The sequence below is a fragment of the Heterodontus francisci genome, chromosome 12, assembly GCF_036365525.1.
Source record: "Heterodontus francisci isolate sHetFra1 chromosome 12, sHetFra1.hap1, whole genome shotgun sequence".
In the NCBI taxonomy this organism is placed as follows: Eukaryota; Metazoa; Chordata; class Chondrichthyes; order Heterodontiformes; family Heterodontidae; genus Heterodontus; species Heterodontus francisci.
This window is the reverse complement of record NC_090382.1, coordinates 39,502,039-39,526,657: the sequence shown is the minus strand read 5'-3', so window position 1 is coordinate 39,526,657 and position 24,619 is coordinate 39,502,039.

Here is a 24,619-nt window from a genome sequence, read left to right as displayed (position 1 = left end):
GGAGAGTGTGGGGGAATGATTGACGGTGGGCTCTCTGAGGCTGCCTCTTCCTCCTCCTCCTCAGAGGTGGTTGCCTGCCCCCCCCCAGCCTCTTCAGCTTCTCTCCCTTGTCATTTATCTTGACTGACATGAGTAATCATAGACACTGAAGGATTAGTTTCTGCCCATCGTGACATTCCTACCACCCCAATTGTGCAGCTTCATTCATGCAGTGGGGAACACATGAGTAGCCTCACTCTTTGGTACCAGTTCCACCCTTGTGCCCCAGGAGATGCTCACTCACTCTCGTGGGTGGGTACCCCTGCATCGCCATCAGCTATGGCACAGCTGCCTTGTTGACCTGCCAGTTCCAAGGCCTCTTCCTTCATCGGGTGAGGACATGAAGATAAGGCACTCTCCTTCCTATTGTGGGCAGACATCTCCCGCAGACACAACAATGAACAAATTTAGTGTCCCTGTGGGTAAAAGCACCAGATCTCTGATGATGGGGGCAAACATATGCCTCTTGCATGCGGCCACTCTCGAGGGACTATGCAGGGGAATGCATTGACAGACGGGTACCTCTCTGCAGCCATGCCTCAGGCCCCATTTCCGACTCCCTAACCCCATTGCCACAGCTGGGTGGTCACTCCCTCTCCACCAAATGCAGTCTCTCACTCTGACAAGCTAGGCCCAAAGGGTTGGAAGTGTATGGAGCATTCAGCTTGACAGCCTGGATCAGGCCATTGACCCTTTTCCAGCACAGGATCCAGTTCCTGGGGGTGTCACCAGGCTGCTGACTTTCCCGCTATCTCTGGCCAGACTTGCTTGGTCAGGCTGGCTGGTCTCCTCCTCCAATCCCTGGGAAAGTGGACCTCCCGCCTTTCCCTTGCAGCCTGGAATCTGGAAGGAAGCATCGCTGAACCATGGGGCCACCCGGGGTCTTCCTTCTGCTGCTGTGCCTGTAGGCTTCCAATCCAATCATTGGCAGTACTGAATGCAAGGCAGTGTTACACCGGGCAGCAGTCAGGCAGGGGCTGTGTTACACCGGGCAGCAGTCAGGCAGGGGCTGTGTTACACCGGGCAGCAGTCAGGCAGGGGCTGTGTTACACCGGGCAACAGTCAGGCAGGGGCTGTATTACACCAGGCAGCAGTCAGGCAGCGGTTCTGGAACACCAGGCTGTCAGCCCTTTGATTATGGCACCTTGAGTTTCTGCAGCATTAACTAATGCTGCCTTCACTGCCTCCAGTGCCATTTCCATCCACTTATTGGATGAACCCTATGCCTCCTGACTCTTAATTGGCTGGCCGTCGGTTAATCGTGTTTAGTTGGACCCTTATTGCCCCAATGGATGCCACTCCTGCTTCCGGTCCTGACGTTGGGAGCTGCGGCTTACAAATAAAGGGATGGTCAGATGAGATTGGGCCCTACTCTACAGACCTGAGACAGACACAAAGATCAATTATGCCTGCTGCATTCTGCACAATTTCAACATTGCAAAAATGGAATTTGTGTGCACGAAACAGGTGGAAATTGATTCTGCACACTTCGAGAAAGACAAAGAGCAGGTGAAAGAAGTGCGCTGTGTAATGAGAAGCTTTTTATGTTGTCTGATGCAATATAAATAAGATGCGTGGAGTTCGGTTGACTGAAGATCTCAAACAGGTTTATTTACAGCTAAACTATTACACAGTACAGAGTTAACTATTTACAAAACTTGCCTCTTGGTGTTATAGTAGCAGGGTGACTTTGACTGAGTCACATGACTACATTCTGGCACTTAGCTCATTAACATACTAAGATCTTAAAGAGACATCACTCTAAAGGCAATCACACATCCCCCTTCTTTCCGAAGATAAATCTCGTATACTAAAAGTAAGAACATATAAAATTAGATGACATCAAAATTATTTACAGATGGATAGAGATTATGAACTTTGCAAGTATAGAGGCTCAGAAGTCCATATATCATCTCAGTGGTTTGACAACTCTTGCTCGGTGAATTCACGTCTCATCTGTTGCTGTTTTTCTGAAGTTTCTCCCTCTCTGCATTCAATTATTGTCGCTTTGCCTTCAGCCTGCTAATATACTCTATTGCTATTCTCAAGATGACCATTTTTGGGGCCTTGTCATTCTTGGAAAGCTCTGGCACTTCAACTCGAATAGCTAATAGACATTGCTTCAACTCATTCCTCCTCTGCTTCTTCAGAACATTGAGTGTCCTTCTCCTCTCCTCTTGGAGACAGAGCAAGAGAGAGGAGCAGTGCGGGAACGGTGGTTTAAAAAGTGAGCCAAAAGCCCAGAGCCAGAGTCCGGAGACCGAGTGAGAGAGGGGGGCACAGCTGGAACGGCAGGAGTGGAGCAGGAAAAAAAAAAAATCGAAAAGTAACACCAGAGTGATGTCACAATCAACAATGAGAGCAGGGAAACAGAGAACTGCCAGGGTAAGTATACAGGTATGCTTTTAATTTAAATCAAACATAGTATCAAACATCACAGGCAAGCAGGTAGGTGATTGGTTTGGGAAGAAGCTACCTGTTTGGTGAGTATCTGCGAAGTGATTAAGGTCCATTCTAATCCTCACGTTTAAAATAGTAAAAGAACTAGTGGTAAGTTTAATAAAATATATAAAAAAAGGAAAATAGAGTAAATTATTGAATAAAATAATTAAGTAGTTAATTAAAACACATTAAGGATGGCAGGAAAGGTGATGCATCATGGCTGCAGCAGGTGGGAGCTCCTGGATGCCAGTGTGATCCAGGGCAAACACGTCTGCAGTGTTTGCGGTTCGAAGAATATCGGCTCAGAGTCATTGAACTGGAGTCCGAGCTGCAGACACTGCGACACATCAGGGAGGAGGAAAGTTACCTGGACATTTTGTACCAGGAGGCGGTCACACTCCTTAGGATAGGGACTTCTGATTTGTTCAGCGCTCAGGGACAGGACAGTGTGGCTGCAGCTGAGGCAGGTAAGGGGACCCAGAGGGCAGGGGTGCAGGAGCCTCAGCTTTTGCGATTGTCCAACAGGTTTGAGATTCTTTCAGCTTGTTTGGATGAGAGTGGGGCTGCAGGGTGGATGAGAAACTTGACCATGGCACCATGGTACAGGAAGCCATTCAAGTGGAGGGAGAAAAAAGGATTGTAGTGGTAGTAGGGGACAGTATAGTTAGGGGGATTGACACTGTTCTCTGCAGCAAAGAGTGAGAGTCCAGACGGCTGTGTTCCCTGCCCAGTGCCAGGGTTCAGGACATCTGCTCAGGGCTCGAGAGGAACTTACAGTGGGAGGGGGAGGATCCAGTCGTCGTAGTCCATGTAGGTACCAATGATATAGGGAGGACAAGGAAAGAGGTTCTGCATAGTCAGTATGATGAACTAGGCACCAAATTAAGAAGCAGAATGTCAAAGGTAATAGTCTCTGGATTATTACCTGAGCCACGTGCAAATTGGCATAGGGCAAATAAGATTAGAGAAATTAATGCGTGACTCAAAGACTGGTGTGGTAGAAATGGGTTCCAGTTCATGGGGCACTGGCACCAGTACTGGGGAACGTGGTGGCTGTACTGTTGGGACGGTCTACACCAGAACCGTGCATGGGCCGGTGTTCTGGTGAGAGAAGTAGAGAGGGTTTTGTACTGAATAGTGGGGACAAGGGGTCAAATTTGGGAAGATATGGCAAATCAAGGAGTAGAGACAAGGCAAGAGAGAAAGATATTAATATGGGAAATAATAAACAGACTGTGATAGGAAGGGACAGAGCGTACAAATTTAAGAGTAAATAAACAGATAAGGCTAAAGGTTACAAAAATAATAAAAGGACAAAACTAAAGGCTCTGTATCTGAATGCACGTAGCATTCAAAACAAAACAGATGAACTGAGAGTGCAAATAGAAATAAATAAGTACGATCTGATAGCCATTATAGAGACATGGCTGCAGGACGACATAGATTGGGACCTGAATATTGAAAGGTACATGGCATTTAGGAAGGACAGGAAGCCAGGAAAAGGTGGAGAGGTAGCTCTGTTAATCAATGATGGTATTAACACAATAGAGAGGGATGACCTAAGTTCAGGAGACCAGGATGTAGAAGCAGTTTGGGTAGAGATGAGAAATCATAAAGGCAAGAAGTCACATTTGGGAGTGGTGTACATGCTTAAGTACACTATTGTGTGTATAAAGGTCTAAAGGAAGAAATAATGGCAGCTTGTCAGAAAAGGTAAAGCGATAATTATGGGGGAATTTTAACCTACATATTAGACTGGAAAAATCAGATGGGTAGAGGTAGCCTAGATGAGGAGTACATAGAATGTTTTCAGGATAATTTCTTGGAACAATACATTCTGGAGCCAACCAGAGAGCAGGCTATACTAGACCTGGAATTGTGCAATGAGATAGGATTAATTAATGACCTCATAGTTAAGGCACCCCTAGGTAGCAGCAATCATAATATGATTGAATTTTACATTCAGTTTGAGGGAGAGAAGAGTGGGTCCAAGACTAGTATTTTAAACTTAAATAAGGGCAATTATGAGTGCATGAAAGCAGAGATAGCTGAAGTGAACTGGCAAATCAGGTTAAGGGATAGGTCAATAGAGATGCAGTGGCAGACATTTAAGGGGATATTTCAGAATACACAGAATAGATACATTTCAATGACAAAGAACATTTCCAACAGTGGGACCAGCCATCCGTGATTAACTAAAACAGTGAAAGATAGTATCAAACTTAAAGAGAAAGCCGATAATTGCGTAAGATGGGAGGCAGGTCAGAAGATTGGACAGAATATAAAAAATAGAAAAGAATGAATAAAAGATTGAAAGGGAAGGTAAACTTCGAGTATGAGAGAAAGCTAACTAGAAATATAAAGACAGATAATAAATATCTATAGATATTTAAAAAAGAAAAGGGCTGACAAGTCCCCGGGTCCTGATGGACTTCATCCTAGGGTATTAAAAGAAGTGGCTAGTGAGACAGTTGAAGCATTAGTTTTAATTTTTCAAAATTCCCTAGATTTTGGGAAGGTTCCATAAGATTGGAAAATAGTGAATGTAACTCCTTTATTCAAAAAGGGAAGGAGACAGAAAGCAGGAAACTACAGGACAGTTAGCTTAACATCTGTCTTAGGGAAAATGTTTGAAGCTATTATTCAAGACGTTATAGCAGGGCGTTTAGAAATATTCAAAGTAATCAGGCAGAGTCAACATAGTTTTGTGAAAGGGAAATCATGTCCCTCTTTGAGGGAGTTACATGTGCTGTGGATAAAGGGGTGGATGTATTGTACTTAGATTTCCAGAAGGCATTTGATAAGGTGCCACATCAAAGGTTCTTGCTGAAAATAAAAGCTCATGGTGTAGGAGGTAACATATTGGCATGGATGGATGATTGGCTAGCTAACAGGAAACAGAGAGTAGGCATAAATGGGTCATTTTCTAGTTGGCAAGATGTAACGAGTGGAGTGCCACAGGGTTCAGTGCTGGGGCCTCAATTTTTTACAATTTATAAAAAGGTAGGAAAGTAACTTGTGAAGAGGACATAAGGGGGCTACAAAGAGATATAGATAGGTTAAGTGAGTAGGCAAAGACCTAGCAAATGGAGTATAATGTGGGAAAGTGTGAAATTGTCCACTTTGGCAGGAAGAATAAAAAAAGCATATTATCTAAATGGTGAGAGATTGCAGAGGTCTGAAATGCAGAGGGATCTGGGTGTCCTAGTGCATGAATTGCAAAAGGTTAATATGCAGGTACAGCACGTAATTAGGAAAGCTAATAGAATGTTATCGTCGATCGCGAGGGGAATTGAATACAAAAGTAGGGAGGTCATGCTTCAGCTATACAGAACACCACATCTGGAGTACTATGTACAGTATTGATCTCTTTATTTAAGGAAGTATGTAAATGCATTGGAGGCAGTACAAAGAAGGCTTACTAGACTAATACCTGGAATGGGCGGGCTGTCTTACGAGGAAAGATTGGACAGGCTAGGCTTGTATCCGCAGGAATTTAGAAGAGTAGGGGGCAACCTGATTGAAACATATAAGATCCTGAGGGGTCTTGACAGGGTGGATGTGGAAAGGATGTTTTCCCTGTGGGAGAATCTAGAACCAGGGGTCACTGTTTAAAAATAAGGAGTCGCCCATTTTAGACAGAGATGAGGAGAAATTTTTTCTCTGAGGGTCGTGAGTCTTTGGACTTCTCTTCCTCAAAAGGCGGTGGAAGCAGAGTCTTTGAATATTTTTAAGGCAGAGGTAGATAGATTCTTGATAAGCAAGGGGGTGGAAGGTTATTGGGGGTAAGTGGTAATGTGGAGTCATCAGTTCAGCCATGAACTTGTTGAATGGTGGAGCAGGCTCGAAGGGCCAAGTGGTCTACTCCTGCTCCTAATTCGTATGGTCTATGGGAGCCTTAACGGTCATATGAGTGCAGTTGATGACACCATGTGCCTTGGAGAATCCAGCAATGGCTCCAAAGCTGATGGAAATCTCTGGCTAACTTTCTGGATCGGTGCGTTAGCGCACATAGTCACTGGCTCTCTTGAATATGGCACTGGTCACTTTCTTGATGCACCGATGGCCTACAGACTGGGAGATTCCAAACACGTCCCCAGTGGATCCCTGGAAAGAGCCTGTGGTGAAGAAGTTGAGAACCACGGTGATCTTCAGGGCTGCTGGCATTGGATGTCCACCAGCCCCGATGTGTCTCAGTTCATCTTGCAGCATCGCACAGTGACGGCCTTCCTGGAAAGCCACAGTCTTCGATGGCACTGCCGTTTGGACATTTGCAGTAAGTTCAGCCTCGGGCAGTACACTCTCCCCTGGGGATAGGCTTTTCTGTGCAAAAGTGTCTATTGATGTACCCCTTTTTGCCCTTATATGTTGTGCCCACCTTGAGGCTGGCCCTCTTGCTGGTCCTGAGGCTCCTGCTGGTGCCTGGACCTCCCTCCATCTGTGCTATCCTTCCTCCTCAATGGGGGCCACAAGGTCTGGTTGGATGAGGCCCATGGCAGATGGCCTCTCTCTTATTCCTAGGCCTTCACTCCAGATGGCCCTCCCACCCCTCCAAACCTGTCCCCGAGTCCTTTCCTTGAAGCAAGCGCCACTTCCCCTATGTGACCTCAGCAACACGCTCTCAGTCCCAGCAGCTACTGCCCCCTTCTGTCAAAATCTGGCAGTTCCCTCTGTACATCACCCTTTCTGCCACTGCACATTGGCTCTCCCAATGGCTTCCTGACAGACCCAGAGCTTAGCGCCCAATTATTTGTTACATCATTTAACCAGACCGGGCTTCAAAGCCCAGTGTTCCCCGTGCGCCATCGGTAAAATGAGAAATTTCAGTTCATTGGCTTACAACTACTTTAATTGATGTCCCACTGCTTGATGTGCAAAGTCCACCCTCCATGGTTCCCGCCATTGGTAAAATCAGAAGTATTTCCAGCCAAACGCGATCCACTCCCATTTTACGGCCTCCCCCCGTACCTCCACACTTGTTCTAAATGGCCCTGTAAAATCTGACCATTGTTTATCAATGGGGCAAACTTGACAATAGCAACAACAACAACAACTTGCATTTATATAGCACCTTTAACATAATAAATTGTCCCAAGGTGCTTCATGGGAGCATTATAAAACATAATTTGACACCAAACCATATTAGGTCAAGCAACCAAAAGCTTGGTCAAAGAGGTAAATGTTAAGGAGCATTTTAAAGGAGGAGGGACAGGTAGGGAAGTGGAGAGATTTAAGGAGGGAATTCCCACAGTTAGGACCTAGGCAACTGAAGGCTCGACCATCGATGGTGGAGTGAAGAAAATCGGCAATGCGCAGGAAGCCAGAATTGGAGGAGTCCAAATGTCTTGGAGGATTATAAGGCCAGAGGAAGTTACAGAGAATGTGAGGGGCGAGGCCATGGAGGGATATGTACACAGGGATGAGAATTTTAAAATTTAGTCTTTGCCTATACATATACAGGAGAATCAGGGCAAAAAAACTTGTAAATTCAATGTGTACCAATTACAGATAAGTAACCACTTTGTCAATAACTCATCACACAACTGAATTACACAACACTGAAGCCATCACAACTTCAGACAAAGAATATTTTTCAGTAGCTACTTTATTCATTATGAACGAGCCTACAAAGTAGATTGAGTTCATTATGACTGAAAGGGGTCTGACATAAATATGTTATTCAATGAGCCATGTGGACTTTTGCAGTTTTTGACTAATAGGTGTGCATTATGCTCCAGCGATTAATTCTAAATCGTATGGCTGCATAAAAATAGCAGGCTCTGCTTACAGATTATCGGAATTAATAAAGTTCAGCAGCAGATTTAGTGACAGCAGCCTGGGGACAGGAGGGTGTAGAATTGGTCTGACAGCCCTGTTTTAAAAATGGAACTCAGGTTAGCGACAATACTTTGGTACCTAAACAATCAGCAGCACCAGAAACTTGTTGGAAGCAGGCCTGGATGAACACAATGACAGTCACTTCTCTGAAAGGTTTTCATGTTTAATAAGTTTAAGTAGTTTCTGAAATCAAGTCTGCAGCAGCAGAAATGCCCACAGCAAAAAGCTCCTCCCTCTGACAGTAGTCTTGGCCTGGCCTGGCCAGGCCTGATGAATATAAGTTGGCAGTGGGTTGAAATCAGTGTGCAGAAATTGTAAAAGCATGAAATGTTTTTGTCTGATATTTTAATTTGGCGCTCATCTGCTTAATGATATTAATTTAGAACCTATCCATTACGAATGGCAGCATTGGTTTCAGCCAAAAAACCAAGCGAATGTCTAACAAGTGCACAGGGAAAGGGTTGAAACAAGAGGATGATTGAAATAATCTGGAGGAAGATCATATGTTAAATACATCATATTCTTTGAATGATGGAAAGCAAGGTTAAAAACATATCCTTTACCATTCCAAAAAATGTCTCACTAATCCAAAGATTGTTGTAATGAAACATTCCCATATATTTTCATGGACCTGTTGGCAGTATCATTTTCACTGATTTATTTCTACCACAACACCTTGGTTAATCTTCTCTGTAATTGTTTCATCTCAATTCTTGATTGTCTCACCCCCACCAGTCCTTGGCCTGCCTTCCACCCCCATTACTCCTCAGAGTGGTTTAATGGTAGCACTTCTACCTCTGAGTCGGAAAGCTCAAGTTTCGTTCCAGGACTTGAGCAAATAATCTCGGTTGGTACTTCAGTGTAGTACTGAAGGAATACTGTTGTTGGACGTGCAGTCTTTCAAATGAAAACTTAAATTGAGGTTGTTGTGTTTGATTGCTGAGTGATTGAACGCTGTGTGCATTTTTTGTAAGTCTGCTCACTATGCAGTCAGTCAACCTTGAGGGACATGGTTTCACAAGTAAAACTAACTTCGGGCAGCCATTTTGAATAAAGCCTACACATAGAAATCATGAGTCTAGCGTCTTCATGTTTGTGGTATGAAACATAACATCTGGTGACGAAGATGGTGAGTAATTTAAATTTAGCGGCCCCAGCACCTTTTCTGTCATCGTTGGTAGATCCTCCCATTCCCTGGGTCAGATGGATTCCAGGGTTGGAAACCTACTTACTCACTAAGGGTATGGATGGTACATATATAGCAGAGAACCACAAGGAAGTGATACTCGTGCATTGCCTTGAAGCAGAGGGCCAGCATGTATTCGAGCAGCTAACGGATGATATGTCTATGTTTGATAAGGCAGTATGTGCTCTCGAAAAATACTTTGACCTGAAGAAAAGGTGATGATTGAATGATACACGTTCCACCAGAGATGCCAGGGAAATGGTGAGCCCATAAAACAATATGAGTCAGTGTTGTGTCAGTTGGCTTCAGCATGCAAATTTGGCACACTAACTAATAAACTGATGCATGACCAACTAAATGAAAAAATCTTTAATCACACTAATTAGGGATCGAGGATGATGATTGGACTTTGGAAAAGGCCATGACCTTGGCCGAGCAAATCGAATCCGCCATGTCAGATTCAAAGATGTTAGCCAAAAATACACCCTCAGGCTCAGGGTCACAGACACAGCTTGCCCAATCAGCTCAAGTGCAAGGGTTATGGACAAAGAGACCTCAGCGGGCTCATCACCACTTGCTCTATCACGGTCAGACACCCTCAAAAACATTCCTAAATTGTGGGAGTACCCATGGATTCAAAACACCATTTCTGGCACGAGGGGAAAAGTGCAACTCACAGAATCAGAGAACTGTTATTTTTTATTCGTTCATGGGATTTGAGCGTCGCTGGCTAGGCCAGCATTTATTGCCCATCCCTAATTGTCCTTGAGAAGATGGTGATGAGCTGCCTTCTTGAACAGTTACAGACCACGTGGGGCAGGTACACCCACAGTGCTGTTAGGAAGGAGTTCCAGGATTTTGACCCAGCAACAGTGAAGGAACAGCAATTATAGTTCCAAGTCAGGATGGTGTGTGACTTGGAGGGAAACCCGCAGATGGTGGTGTTCCCCTGCATCTGCCTCCCTTGTCCTTCTAGATGGTAGAGGTCGCGGGTTTGGAAGGTACTGTCTCAGGAGCCTTGGGCATTGCTGCAGTGCATCTTGTATATGGTATGCACTGCTGCCACTGTGCGTTGGTGGTGGAGGGTGTGAATGTTTGTAGATGAGGTGCCAATCAAGCGGGCTGCTTTGTTCAGGATGGTGTCGAGCTTCTTGAGTGTTGTTGGAGCTGCACCCATCCAGGCAAGTGGAGAGCATTCCATTACACTCCTGACTTGTGCCTTGTAGATGGTGGAGAGGCTTTGGGAGTCAGGAGGTGTGTTACTCGCCTCAGGATTCCTAGCCTCTGACCTGCTCTTGTCGCCACAGTATTTATATGGCTACTCCAGTTCAGTTTCTGGTCAATGGTAACCCCCGGGATGTTGATAGTGGGGGATTCAGCGATTGTATTGCCATTGAACTGCAAGGGGAAATGGTTAGATTCTTTCTTGTTTGAGATGGTCATTGCCTGGCACTTAAGTGGCAAGTAACATTCGCGCCACTCATGAGCCCAACCCTGGATATTATCCAGGATTGCTGCATTTCTACACGGACTGCTTCAGTATCTGAGGAGTCACGAATGGTGCTGAACATTGTTCAATCATCAGTGAACATCCCCACTTCCGACTTTATGATTGAAGGAAGATTGATGAAGCAGCTGAAGATGGTTGGGCCTAGGACACTACCCTGAGGAACTCCTGCAGTAATATCCTGGAGCTGAGCTGACTGACCTCAAACAACCACAACCATCTTCCTTTGCGTTAGGTATGACTCCAACCAGCAGAGAGTTTCCTCCCCCCACCCCCCCCCCCCCCCCCACCCCCCGAACCTCATTGATTTCAGTTTTGCTAGGGCACTTGATGCCATACTGGGTCAAATGCTGCCTTGATGTCAAGGGCAGTCACTCTCACCTCACCTCTTGAATTCAACTCTTGTGTCCATGTTTGAACCAAGGCTCCAATGAGGTCAGGAGCTGAGTGGCCCTGGCGGAACCCAAACTGAGCATCAGTGAACAGGTTATTGCTAAGTAAGTGCCGCTTGATAGCACTGTCGATGACACCTTCCATCACATTACTGATGATTGAGAGTGGATTGATGGGGCGGTAATTGGCCGGGTTGGACTTGTCCTGCTTTTTGTGTACAGGACATACCTGGGCAATTTTCCACATTGCCGGGTCAATGCCAGTGTTGTAGCTGTACTGGAACAGCTTGGCTAGGGGTGCGGCAAGTTCTGGAGCACAAGTCCTCACTACTGCCGGAATGTTATCAGGGCAGTTGCATTATCTCGTGCCTTCAGTCATTTCGTGATATCATGCGGAGTGAATCGAATTGGCTGAAGATTGGCATCCGTGATGCTGGTGACTTTAGGAGGAGGTCAAGATGAATCATCAACTCGGCACTTCTGGCTGAAGATTGTTGCAAATGCTTCTACCCTTCTTTTGCACTGATGTGCTGGGCTCTCCCATCGTTGAGGATGGGGATATTTGGGGAGCCACCTCCTCCAGTTAGTTGTTTAATTGTCCACCACCATTCACGACTGGATGTGGCAGGACTGCAGATCTTAGATCTGATCCGTTGGTTATGGGATCACTTAGCTCTGTCTATCTCGTGCTGCTTACGCTGTTTGGCATGCAAGTAGTACTGTGTTGTAGGTTGACACCTCATTTTGAGGTATGCTTCTAGCATGCCCTCCCGCATTCTTCATTGAACCAGGATTGATCCCCTGGCTTGATGGTAATGGTAGAGTGGGGGATATGCCAGGCCATGAGGTTACAGATGGTGGTTGAATAACATTCTGCTGCTGCTGATGGCCCATAGCGCCTCATGAATGCACAGTTTTGCATTGCTAGATCTGTTTGAAATCTATACCATTTGGCACGATAGTAGTGCCACACAACACGATGGAGAGTATCCTCAATGTGAAGACAGGACTTCGCCTCCCCAAGGACTGTGCGTTACAATGGAGGCCATTCGGCCCATCATGTCTGCACTGGGTCTCTGAAAGAGCAAGTCCCTCTGTTCCATTCCCCTGCCTTCTCCCCATAACTCTGCACATTCTTCCTTTTCATATAATTGTCTAATTCCCTTTTAAATGCTTCAATTGAACCTGCCTCCACCACATTCTCAGGCAGCGCATTCCAGACCTTAACCACTCATGTCACTTTTGTGTCTCTTACCAAATACTTGTTTTCACTGGAACGACGGAGGTGGAGGGGCGACATGATAGAGGTTCACAAAGTTATGAGCGGCATGGACAGAGTGGATAGTCAGAAGCTTTTTCCCAGGGTGGAAGAGTCAGTTACTAGGGGACATAGGTTTAAGGTGCGAGGGGTAAAGTTTAGAGGGGATGTGCGAGGCAATTTTTTTTATACAGAGGGTGGTGAGTGCCTGGAACTTGCTGCCAGGGGAGGTGGTGGAAGCAGATACAATAGCGACATTTAAGAGACATCTTGACAAATACATGAATAGGAAGGGAATAGAGGGATATGGGCCCCGGAAGTGCAGAAGGTGTTAGTTTCGGCAGGCATCAAGATCGGCGCAGGCTTGGAGGGCCGAATGGCCTGTTCCTGTGCTGTACTGTTCTTTGTTCTTTGTACTTTAAATCTGTGCCCTCTTGTTCTCGATTCTTTCACTAGTGGGAACAGTTTCTCTCTCATATTCATAGAGTTATACAGCACTTAAACAGGCCCTTCGGCCCATCATGTCTGTGCCGACCATCAACTACCTAAGTATTCTAATCCCATTTTCCAACACTTGGCCCATAGCCTTGTATGCTATGACATTTCAAGTGCTCATCTAAATAATTCTTAAATGTTGAGGGTTCCTGCCTCTACCACCCCTTCAGGCAGTGCGTTCCAGATTCCAACCACCCTCTGGGTGAATTTTTTTTTCCTCAAATCCCCTCTAAACCTCCTTCCCCATACCTTAAATCTATGCTCCCCGAGTTATTGACCCCTCCTCTAAGGGAAAAAGTTTCTTCCTATCTCACCTATCAATGCCCCTCAATTTTGAATACCTCAGTCATGTCCCCCTTCAGCCTTCTCTGCTCTAAGGCAAAGAACCTTTGCCTTTTCAGTCTCTCTTCATAGCTTAAATGCTCCAGCCCAGGCAACATCCCGGTGAATCTCCTCTGCACCCTCTCCAATGTAATCACATCCTTCCTATAGTGTGGTGCCCAGAACTGTACACAGTACGCCAGCTGTGGCCTAACGAACGTTTTATACAGCTCCATCAAAACCCCCCCGCTCTTATATTCTATGCTTCGGCTAATAAAGGCAGGTATCCCATATGCCTTTCTAACCACCTTATCTACCTGTGCTGCTGCGTTCAGTGATCTATGGACAAGTACACCAAGGTTCCTCTGACCTTCTGTACTTCCTAGGGTTCTACCATCCATTGTATATTCCCTTACCTTGTTAGTTCTCCCAAAATGCATCACCTCAGACTTCTCAGGATTAAATTCCATTTGCCACTGCTTCGCCCATCTTACCAGCCCATCTATATCCTGCTGTAATCTAAGGCTTTCCTCCTCACTAATTATGACACCAATTTTCATGTCATCTGCAAACTTACTGATCATACCTCCTATACTCACGTCTAAATCATTAAAGTACACTACAAACAGTAAGGGTCCCAGCACCGATCCCTGTGGTACACCACTGGTCACAGGCTTCCATTCACAAAAATAACCATCGACCATTACCCTCTGTTTCCTGCCACTAAGCCAATTTTGGATCAAATTTGCCAAATTGCCCTGGATCCCATGGGCTCTTACTTTCTTAACATGAATCTTCCATGCGGGACCTTATCAAAAGCCTTACTGAAGTCCATGTAGACTACATCAACTGCTTTACCCTCATCTCTATCTACTCTGTCCAGACCCCTCATGATTTTGAATACCTCTCCCAAATCACCTCTCAGCCTTCTCTTCACCAAGGAAAACAGTCCTAACTTCTCCAATCTATCTTCATAACTGAAATTCCTCATCCCTGGAATCATTCTCGTGAATCTTTTCCGTACTCTCTCCAATGCCCTCACGTCTTTCCTCAAGTGCGGCACCCTGAACTGGACGCAATACTCCAGCTGAGGCCGAACTAATGTCTTGTACAAGTTCAACATAACGTCCTTGCTCTTCTACTCTATGCCCCTATTAATAAAGCCCAGGGTACTGAATGTTTTATTAACTGTTCTCTCAACCTGTCCTGCCATCTTCAATGAATTATTCACATATACACCTAGGTCTCTTTGCTCCTGCACTCCCTTTAGAATTGTACCCTTTATTCTATATTGTCTCTCCATTTTCTTCCAACCAAAATGAATCACTTCACATTTCTCTGCATTGAACTTCATCTGCCACAAGTCTGCCCATTCCCCCAACTTGTCTATGTCCTTTTGAAGTTCTACACTATCCTCCTTACAGTTCACAATGCTTCCAAGTTTCGTATCATCTGCAAACTTTGAAATTGTGCCCGGTACACCAAGGTCTATGTCATTAATACATATCAGGAAAAGCAAGGGTCCCACACTGGTCCCTGGGGAACTCCACTACAAACCTTCCTCCAGCCCGAAAAACATCCATTAACTCTTTGTTTCTTGTCACTCAGCCAATTTCGTATCCATATTGCTACCATCCCTTTTATTCCATGAGCTACAAGTTTGTTCACAGGTCTATTGTTTGGCACTGTATCAAACTCCTTTTGAAAGTCCATGTACACCACATCAACAGCATTACCCTCATCAACCATTTTTGTTACCTCCTCAAAAAACTCCAGCAACTTAGTTAAACATGATTTTCCCTTAAGAAATCCATGCTGACTTTCCGTAATTAACTTGCATTTTTCCATGTGACTATTAATTTTGTCCCGAATTATTTTTTCTGGAAGTTTTCCCACCACCAAAGTTAAACTGACTGGCCTGTAGTTTCTGGGCTTATCTTTACACCCTTTTTTGAACAAGGGTGTAACATTTGCAATTCTCCAGTCCTCTGGCACCAACCCTGTAAGGAAGACTGATAAATTATGGCCAGTGCCTCTGCGATTTCCACTCTCACTTCCTTCAGTATCCTTGGATGCATCTCACCCGGCCCTGGTGCCTTATCCACTTTAAGTACAGACAGTCTATCTAATACTTCCTCTTTATCAATTTTAAACTCCTCTAGTGTCTGACTTACCTCCTCTTTCAACATTGCCTAGGTTGCATCTTCTTCCTTGGTCCTTCCTCAGCTATGCCCTCAGCCTCCATGTGTAAATCCCCTTTCTGGTTCCTAAACGGCCCCACTCCTCCTTTTATCAGCCTTGTACTATTTATATGCCTATAGAAAACACTGGGATTTCCCTTATGCTAGCTGCCAGTCTCTTTTCATGCTCGCTGTTTGCTTCTCTTATTTGCTTTTTAAACTTCCCCTCTGGACCTTCTATATTCAGCCTGGTTCTCAATAGCATTTTCTAACTGGCATCTGTCATAAGCACACTTTTTCTTCTTTATCTTAATCTCTACCTCTTTTGTCATCCAGGCAGCTCTGGATTTGTTTACCCACATTTCCTCTTCAAGGGAACATACCTTGACTGTGCCCGAACTATCTCTTCTTTGAAGGTAGCCCATGGTTCATCTATTGGTTTTCCTACCAGCTTTTGACTCCAAATTATTCACCCCAGCTCCATTCTTACCCCATTGAAGTTAGCCTTCCCCCAGTTAATTATTCTTACCCTGGATTGCTCTTTGTCCTATCTCCTAAACGCTCTCCTGCTGATACTTGATCCACTTGGCACACCTTATTCCCAAGAACCAGGTCTAGCAGTGCTTTCCTTCTCTTTGGACTAGCAACATACTGTTGTAGAAAGTTTTCCTGAACACACTCTAGGAACTCTTGCCCCTCACTGCCCTTTACACTACTATTACCCCAGTCTACGTTTGGATAATTAAAGTCCCCCATTATAACTACCCCATACTTTTTGCACCTCTCTGTAATTTCCTTGCAAATTTGTTCCTCCACATTCTTCCCACTAGCTGGTGGCCTAGAGACAACACTGAGCAATGTAACTGCACCATTTTTGCTCCTTAGCTCTAGACAAATTGATTCTGTCCTCGACCCCACTGGGACATCCTTTTTCTCTAGCACTGCAATGCTCTCTTTAATCAATACAGCCACCCGCCCCCTTTTTTTCCCTTCCTATCTTACCTGAATACCTTGTATCCAGGAATATTTAACACCTAGTCCTGCCCTTCTTAGAGCCAGGTCTCTGTTACAGCCACATCATAATATTTCTACGTGGAAATATGCACCTGTACCTCACCAGTCTTAACAACCACACTTCATGCATTCACATACATGCACATTAACTGTGATTCAGACTTATTACTTTCTCCGTTACTCTGACCCCACCTTAGAACATACTATTCCCTACTCTAGTGTTATCTATCTCCCCCAGTATTCTGTGTACCTTGGTATTCCTCTCTAATACTTGCTCCTGGTTCCCACACCCCAGACAAGTTATCAGTTTTGCTTCCCTCCAATCTCAGCTCCCTCTCAGGTTCCCATTCCTCTGACAATTTAGTTTAACCCCTCCCCAACAGCACTAACAAATCTCCCTGTAAGGATATTCGTCCCAGTCCTGCTGAGATGCAACCGGTCCATCTTGTACAGGTCCCACCTGCCCCAGAACCGGTCCCAATGTCTCAGAAATCTGATGCCCTTCCTCCTACACCAGTTCTCCAGCCACGTGTTAAATCGCTCAATTCTCCTATTCTTATGCTCACTTGCATGTGGGACTGGGAGTAATCCTGAGATTCGTGCTTTTGAGGTCCTGCTTTTTAATCTCCTTCCTAGCTCCCTAAAATCTGCTTTCAGGACCTCATCCCCCTTCTTAACTATGTCATTGGTACCAATGTGGAACACGACCTTTGGCTGTTCGCCCTCCCCCCCTCCCCCAGAAGAATGTCCTGCAGCCTCTCCATGACATCCTTGACCCTGGCACCAGGGAGGCAACACATCATCCTGGAATCACATTTACTGCTGCAGAAACACCTGTCTGTTCTCCTAACTAATTAATCCCCTATCCACTGCTCTTTCATTCCTCTTCCACCCTTCCTGTGCAGCTGAGCCACCTGTGGTGCCACAAACTTGGTTCTTACTGCACTCCTCTGAGGAACCATCACACTCACCAGTATCCAAAATGGAAAACCAATTAGTGAGTGAGATCATATCAGGGAACTCCTGCACTACCTGCCTGGTTCTCTTAGACTGCCTGGCAGTCACCCATTCCCTATCTGCCTGCATGTTCTTAACCTGTGGTGTGCCCAACTCCCTAAACATGCTATCCACATAGTCCTCCGCCACGCAGATGCACAGCAGTGACTCCAGCTGCTGCTAGAGTTCCAAAACCCAGAGCTCAAGCTTCTGCAGCCGGTGACACTTCCTGCAGATGTGTTGTCTAGGACACATGGTGCATCCATGACTTCCCACATGCCACAGGATGCACATTCCACTCAGCAGAGCTGCCCTGCCATCCCTTAACTTTACAGACTATTTCTTATAAGTAGAATATCTTAACAGGTACTCACCAAACAACTCCTTCCACTGCACTGAAGCAGGAACCAAATACTGGAGGATTAAAAAAGTATGAAAAAAAAAATAGAAAAATGTAGCACCTCCTCCCCTTCACCAAACTCACCACTCACCAAACTCGAATTACTACACTCAATTTGCAGGCTGCACCCAGACCTCTGAGGCTGAAACTGCAGCAACCAGATTTGACTGGTCAGCAGCTTAACTAATCATCTACTCTACTAAACATCCACTCTGCATTAAAGCCCGTTAATCCCTGCCTAAGACTATAAGAAACGTACTTTATTTTCTTAACCCAACTTTATCTAGAGGATGAATCCCAGTTAAATGCTAACTGCAGAGTAGACTTTTATAAAGATAACAACACTTAAAATCCCCACTCACCAAACTCGAATCTCCACACTCAGCTTGCAATCTGTAGAGGAACCTATGCCTAAGAGCGAAACATGGTATGTGCATAGTATCGCAGAGAGTAAAGCGTCCAGTCCCAGGTACAGGGGTCACTTCAAGGATTGCACAGTCACAATTGTGGGCATTTCAGTGTCACTCCTTATTGATGTAGATGCAAAAATATCCATCTTGTGCAAAGACTGCTACCATTGTTATTTTTTGCAACTTTCTCTCACTCCCAGTCTTTGGAACGATCACAGTTCCAGTGTGCTACAAAAATGTCAATGTAAACAAGTTCACTTTCTATGTGACCAAAGGCAGGAGCCTTATGATAAGCTTGGCTTCAAACTTACAGACCCCATCAGAGCGAACGTTAATGTGATCAATGATACAAATTATGCACAGCATTATCCTTCCTTATTAACTGGATTTGGGGAGATTAAGGAGTACTGTCAGGCTTCTTGCATCGCCACATCAATTCGGCCTGTTTCGCAAAATTTGAGACAGTTGCCATTTGTAATTCATGACCAAGTATCGCAGGAGCTGAAATGACTGGAAGCAGACGGCATCACTGAGTAAATCGACTTATCTCCATGGATATCAAATCTAGTCATTGCACCATTCAAAAATAGAGAAGTTAGACTATATGTTGACCTTAATTCAATCAACAAAGCAATTATTCAGAACAAATACCCATTCCCTGTGATCCAAAAATTATTGGCATCATTTCATGGTGCCACAGTCTTCACAAAGCTCAACATGTGATGGAGCTTTCTTCAGATACCACTAGCAGAGCAAAGCAGACATCTTAAAGCCTTTGTTACACATGACAGTGTGTTTCGATACTGCAGAATGCCCTATGGACTAGTTCAACACCTAGCACGTTCCAGAAGATTGTCTCTTCAGTCTTGTCAGACATTGAAACAACGCTCAACCTTCTCGATGATGTCATCATCCATGAAAGGGACAGAAGAGAACACAATCAGCAGTTATCCGCGGTGCTCGCTAGACTGGCACAACACAATTTGATGGTCAACAAGGACAAACACACATTTGCGGCATCCAAGATTGATTTTCCTGGGTAAAAAGTGACATGAGCTGGAGTAAAGCCAATCTGCGACAACGTCATAGCCATGCATGTGCTTCCGACACCATCTAAGGTGAAAGAGTTGGCATAGGCAGTACCAACCTTTATCACAAATTTGTGCCCAAGTACGCAGATTGCGCAGCCTCTGCGAAAGCTACTGTGCAAAGATACACAATGGGAATGGACAATCACACAGCAAACAGCGTTAAAGGCAAAGATAGCGGGCTGGATTTTACAGTCCCCCCCGAAGTCGGAGGTCGTGACAGGGGGCGGGTGGGGGAGCCGAAAATGCCTCTGGCAGAGACCCGCCATGGGCCTCAGCGACAGGAAGGCCCGGCCCAAAATTGCCGACAGCGGCGAAGCCTCGTGGTGGCACCTCCTACTGCTCGGCGACAGGAGCCAAATCCGAATATGTTCAATTATTTAAATCAATGAATTAAGTACTTACCCGCTCCCGATGTCCGTTCTGGTGCCATATTGGTCCTGGTGACGACACTCTCGGGCCTTTGGATACCCATCCAGGGATCCAATGCGGGACACTGGTGGGAAGGGATGAGCAGGTAAGCATCTCAGTGTGGGCAGCGCTGAACAGGGTCAAACTCCTCCGATTGGTGTTGGGGATGCTGGGCAGGGGTAAAGTGTACAACTTACAAACTGTGGTGTGGGGGGGTGGGGTGGGGGGGGGGAGGTCAGATGCACAAAGTATGTATTTTCGGAGGGGGGCGGGGTGGAAAAAAAGAGGCGAAGGAGTGAATTGTTTGGTTTTTGGGGGGTGGGTGAGGGATAGAAAAATGTATTTAATTTTGTTCAAATCGATTTTAATTAAATATATCTTTAAATATTTAAATGAAATGGAAGGGCTCAAAGCTCTTTAAAAATGATGTCAGCGCCTGCGCCATGGCGCCTGATGCCGTTACCGGGGATGGACCGCCCACCCCCGCCATGCCATCGTGGGGGGTGTGTGGGGGGAGGGCAGGGGAGAGGGGTGGTGCGTCCCAGCCATTTAAATGAATATCGTGGGGGCTCCGTGACATGCATCAAACAGAGATCGGCGGCGAGCTTATAACTTCCAGCCCAGCATCTCTGCCAGTCCTCGCGAATTTCAACCCACATGTAGAAATGTAGATCACAACAGACATATCGGGAAATGTGATAGGAGCTGTACTCTCAAACTACATTGCAGGACATGAACGATCAATTGTGTACGCGTCATGCCCGATGTCAGAAACCGAACACAAATACTCCGCTGGAGAGCACGATCCACCCCACACTCTGACTGGAAAGACACTGGCCAAACTTATGATTGGTTGCAATATTCGCATGCTGCTGACCATTCTTCAGCACCATCCAACGCGAATATCAAAGCGAAAGCAGAAGAAATCGTGAAGCAACAAGGCAAAGTGAAAGCGTACTCTGATAAGCGAACACATGCAAGGAAACTACGATTCACTGTCAGAGATTGGGTTTGCATCAAACATTTAAATCACAACCACAAGCTCGCGCAGTCTTTGTTGTGACCTAAGCAGATCAAGTGGATGTTCGGTACCAAAGCTTACCTTTAGGAGGACAACACCAAGTGAAACTTGAGATGCTTGATTGTGAACAGACCTGGAGATTTCGACAATCGTGACTACATGGAAACATGTACTTTTCTGATTAGCGATTGTGATGTTGATTATCTATCTCATTGAGATGATTAAGCTGAACCACAACCGTATCTTTCGGCGATCTTGGGCGCTATTATAGAAGACCTCCACATCTCAAAGATTACTTGTATACTTAGAAGAACAAACAGACCTAGGAAATAACTCAATATATACTGGTTTGATGCTTATGAAAGTTTAATCCAAAATAAGCTGGTTAGTCTACAAGGGGGAATATATATTGTGTTTGACTGCTCAGGTGATTGATTGCTCTGTGCTGCCTCTGTAAGACTGGCTGTCATGCTGTCAGTCATCCTGAGGGGGCATGGTTTCAAAGGCTTGGGGTACGAAATATAACACAGGTTTTATCTACCTTTTCAACTGAACATAAGAGATCCAATGACACAGTTTTAAAGGAGATTCCTCATTCAGATTGCAAGACTCACCACCTGGTCCTTTTTCTTCCTAGATTCTGTCACCCAACCTCCTGTGCTTACCAACATCATTGATCTGTCCCTACTTCCTTCAAAACTGATAATGTTATTTCAAACCTTTAAATAAATACCCTTACGCTTCCAGTCTCTACTCTTGTAACAATATTTCCACCTTTGCCAAAACTTCCAAATCGTGATCCTACAAACAAATGTTACTCTCTTAATGGACTTTAATAGAAAGTATAATTAGGCGGAGTGTAAATCCAACATGGCACCTGATCCCATCAACATGGCACCTGATCCCATCAACATGGCACCTGCTCCCATCAACATGGCACCTGATCCCATCAACATGGCACCTGCTCCCATCAGTTCCTGAGGAGCTGGGGGGGGGTTGCGGGTGGACTTCAGTTAAAATTTCCCTTGCAAGATCTGTTTGCAAGGGAACATCTGCATCAATCCAAACAATCCCTGCAACACACCATCAGAGAAGCTTCATGCAATATTACTCCTGTCAGTAACACTCCGTCCCAGTATTATTGAGAGCTGGTCTGATATAACATGGAAAACCTTGAAGTAAGCTCAGCACATCTATCAGTGGCATTTTCATGCAGCCAGCTCAATATCAGTTTACTGCTGGGTTTTGTGTTGATTATGCGACAGTGAGTGTGATGAGGGCCTGCATGGCATGATCTCAACTCTGGAATTTAAAGGACTAATCCAAAGATGGAATTTGGAAGAGCTTATGATTGGAAGCAAGAGAAGGCAAAATATGACAATAGATTCAGGGCACTCAAAGGGTCCAACTGCCTCACAGGCACATTCTTTGATGTGGTGCAGGGAGCTGCGAGGAGTCAGAGAGAGATACTATTGCCCAACAAAGGGAAGAAGAAACCTGCTGTTGTCACAAAGAAGGTATGGCTGTAGGTGGCACAGAGGAGCATTGTGCCATAGTCCTGGATGCAGTGCAGTAAGCAGTTTAATGACCTAACCAGGTTAGGAAAGATGAGTACAATTCACCTACATTCTGATCTTCCAGCTCTTGGTCCGTAGCCCTGTAGCTTACTGCACCTCAAATGCATATCCAAAGTGTTTTTAAATGCGATGGGGTTTTTTGCTTCTGCCATCCTTTCAGGCAGACAGTTCCAGAACCCTTCCACCCTCTAGGTGAAAAAATTACACTTCAACTCCCCTCTAATCATTCTACCAATTACTTCAAATCTATGCCCCTGGTTATTGACATCTCTGCTATTGTAAATAAGCCCTTGCTATCCACTCTATTTAGGCCCCTCATTATTTTATACATCTCAATTAAATCTCCCCTCAGCCTCCTCTGTTCCAAAGAAAACAAACCAGCCCGTGCAATCTTTCCTCATAGCTAAAATTCTCCTTTCCTGGTAAAATCCTTGCAAATTGTACCCTCTCTAGAGCAATCACATCCTTCCAGTAATGTGGTGACCAGAACCATATGCAGTACTCTATCTGCGGTCTAACTAGTGCTTAATACAGTTCTAGCATAACCACTCTGCTTTGATACTATAGGCTTCAACCAAGAAAGGAAGGTATCCTGTATGCCATCTTGACCAGCTTATCTCCCTGTCCTGACCTTCGTGGAGCTGTGGACATGCACTCCAAGGTCCCTCCGCATTTCATATTGTGTGTTCCCTTGCCTTATTTGTCTTCTCCAAATGCATTACCTCACATTTCTGCAGATTGAAATCCATTTGCCAGTATTCTGCCCACCTAGCCAGTCCATTGATATCATCCTGCAGTCTACAGCTTTCTTCCTTGCTATCAACCACATGGTTAATTTTCGTACCATCGACAAACCTCTTAATCATGTCCCCTACATTTATCTAAATTATTGATTGTATACCACGAACAGCAAGGGACCGAGTCCTGAGCTCTGCGGAATCCCACTGGAAACAGCCTCCCAGTTACATAATCATTTACTTCCTACAGCGAAGGAACAAGTCAGGACAGGTTGTGACTTTCAGAGGAACTTGCAGATGGTGGTGTTCCCATGCGCCTGCTGCCCTTGTTCTTCTAGGTGGGTAGAGGTCACAGGTTTGGAAGGTGCTGTTGAAGGAGCCTTGGTGAGTTGCTGCAGTGCATTTGTATATGGTACACACTGCTGCCATTGTACACTGGTGGTGGAGGTATTGAATGTTTAAGGTGGTGGATCGGATGCTGATCAAGCAGGTTGTTTTATCCTGGGTGATGCTGAGCTTCTTGATTGTTTTTGGAACTGCACCCATCAGGCAAGTGGAGAGTATTCCATCACACTCCAGACTTGTGCCTTGTAGCTGGTGGACAGGCTTTGGGGAGTCAGGAGGTGAGTTGCTCATCATGGAATACCCAGTCTCTCACCTCTGAATATGGCATTCGCTGTACTACTTTTGGGCTTCATTGGTTGGGTTTCAAGCGAGTGTCATCAGCCAAGTTTGAAGTGGGAATCTCTTTTCTACTAGCAGCCATCCCTTAAGTCTGTTTGCCAGTCCAAAGAGCTCAGGGAGGTTGGACTGCTGCAGGATGAAGGTATCATGGCAACCCCAGGGATTCTAAGCAGCACATGCAGAAATAACTTTTTTGTGGTTTCACATTAGCTGTACATTGATGGACTGGAAGCTATTGTGATTCATGAATACTCCTATTTGATCTGGGGGTGCCTGGACTGCCATGTGTGGCAAACCAGCCAGAGACACAAACCTGAGTGCCCACTCATTCTGACTGGCATCATTACATGTAAAGTTGACATAATTGCTGGTCCTGGCAAACCTGTCATCAGTCGCCTGCCATGTATTTGTTGGCCGTCGACTGAGAGATTCTGGATATGTTCATCGTTGTAGCCGATTCTTCAGCAAGAACGCTTTCAACTTAAAGGAGCCAGCACTTAAAGATCAAGTGGTTGTACTTGTTTGTAAATTAACAATCGCAAGATATAGGCCAAGGAACCAACAGGAATTTTAAATTAACTCTTTTAAACAAACTGGGAGCTGAAATGAAATTATTCATATCG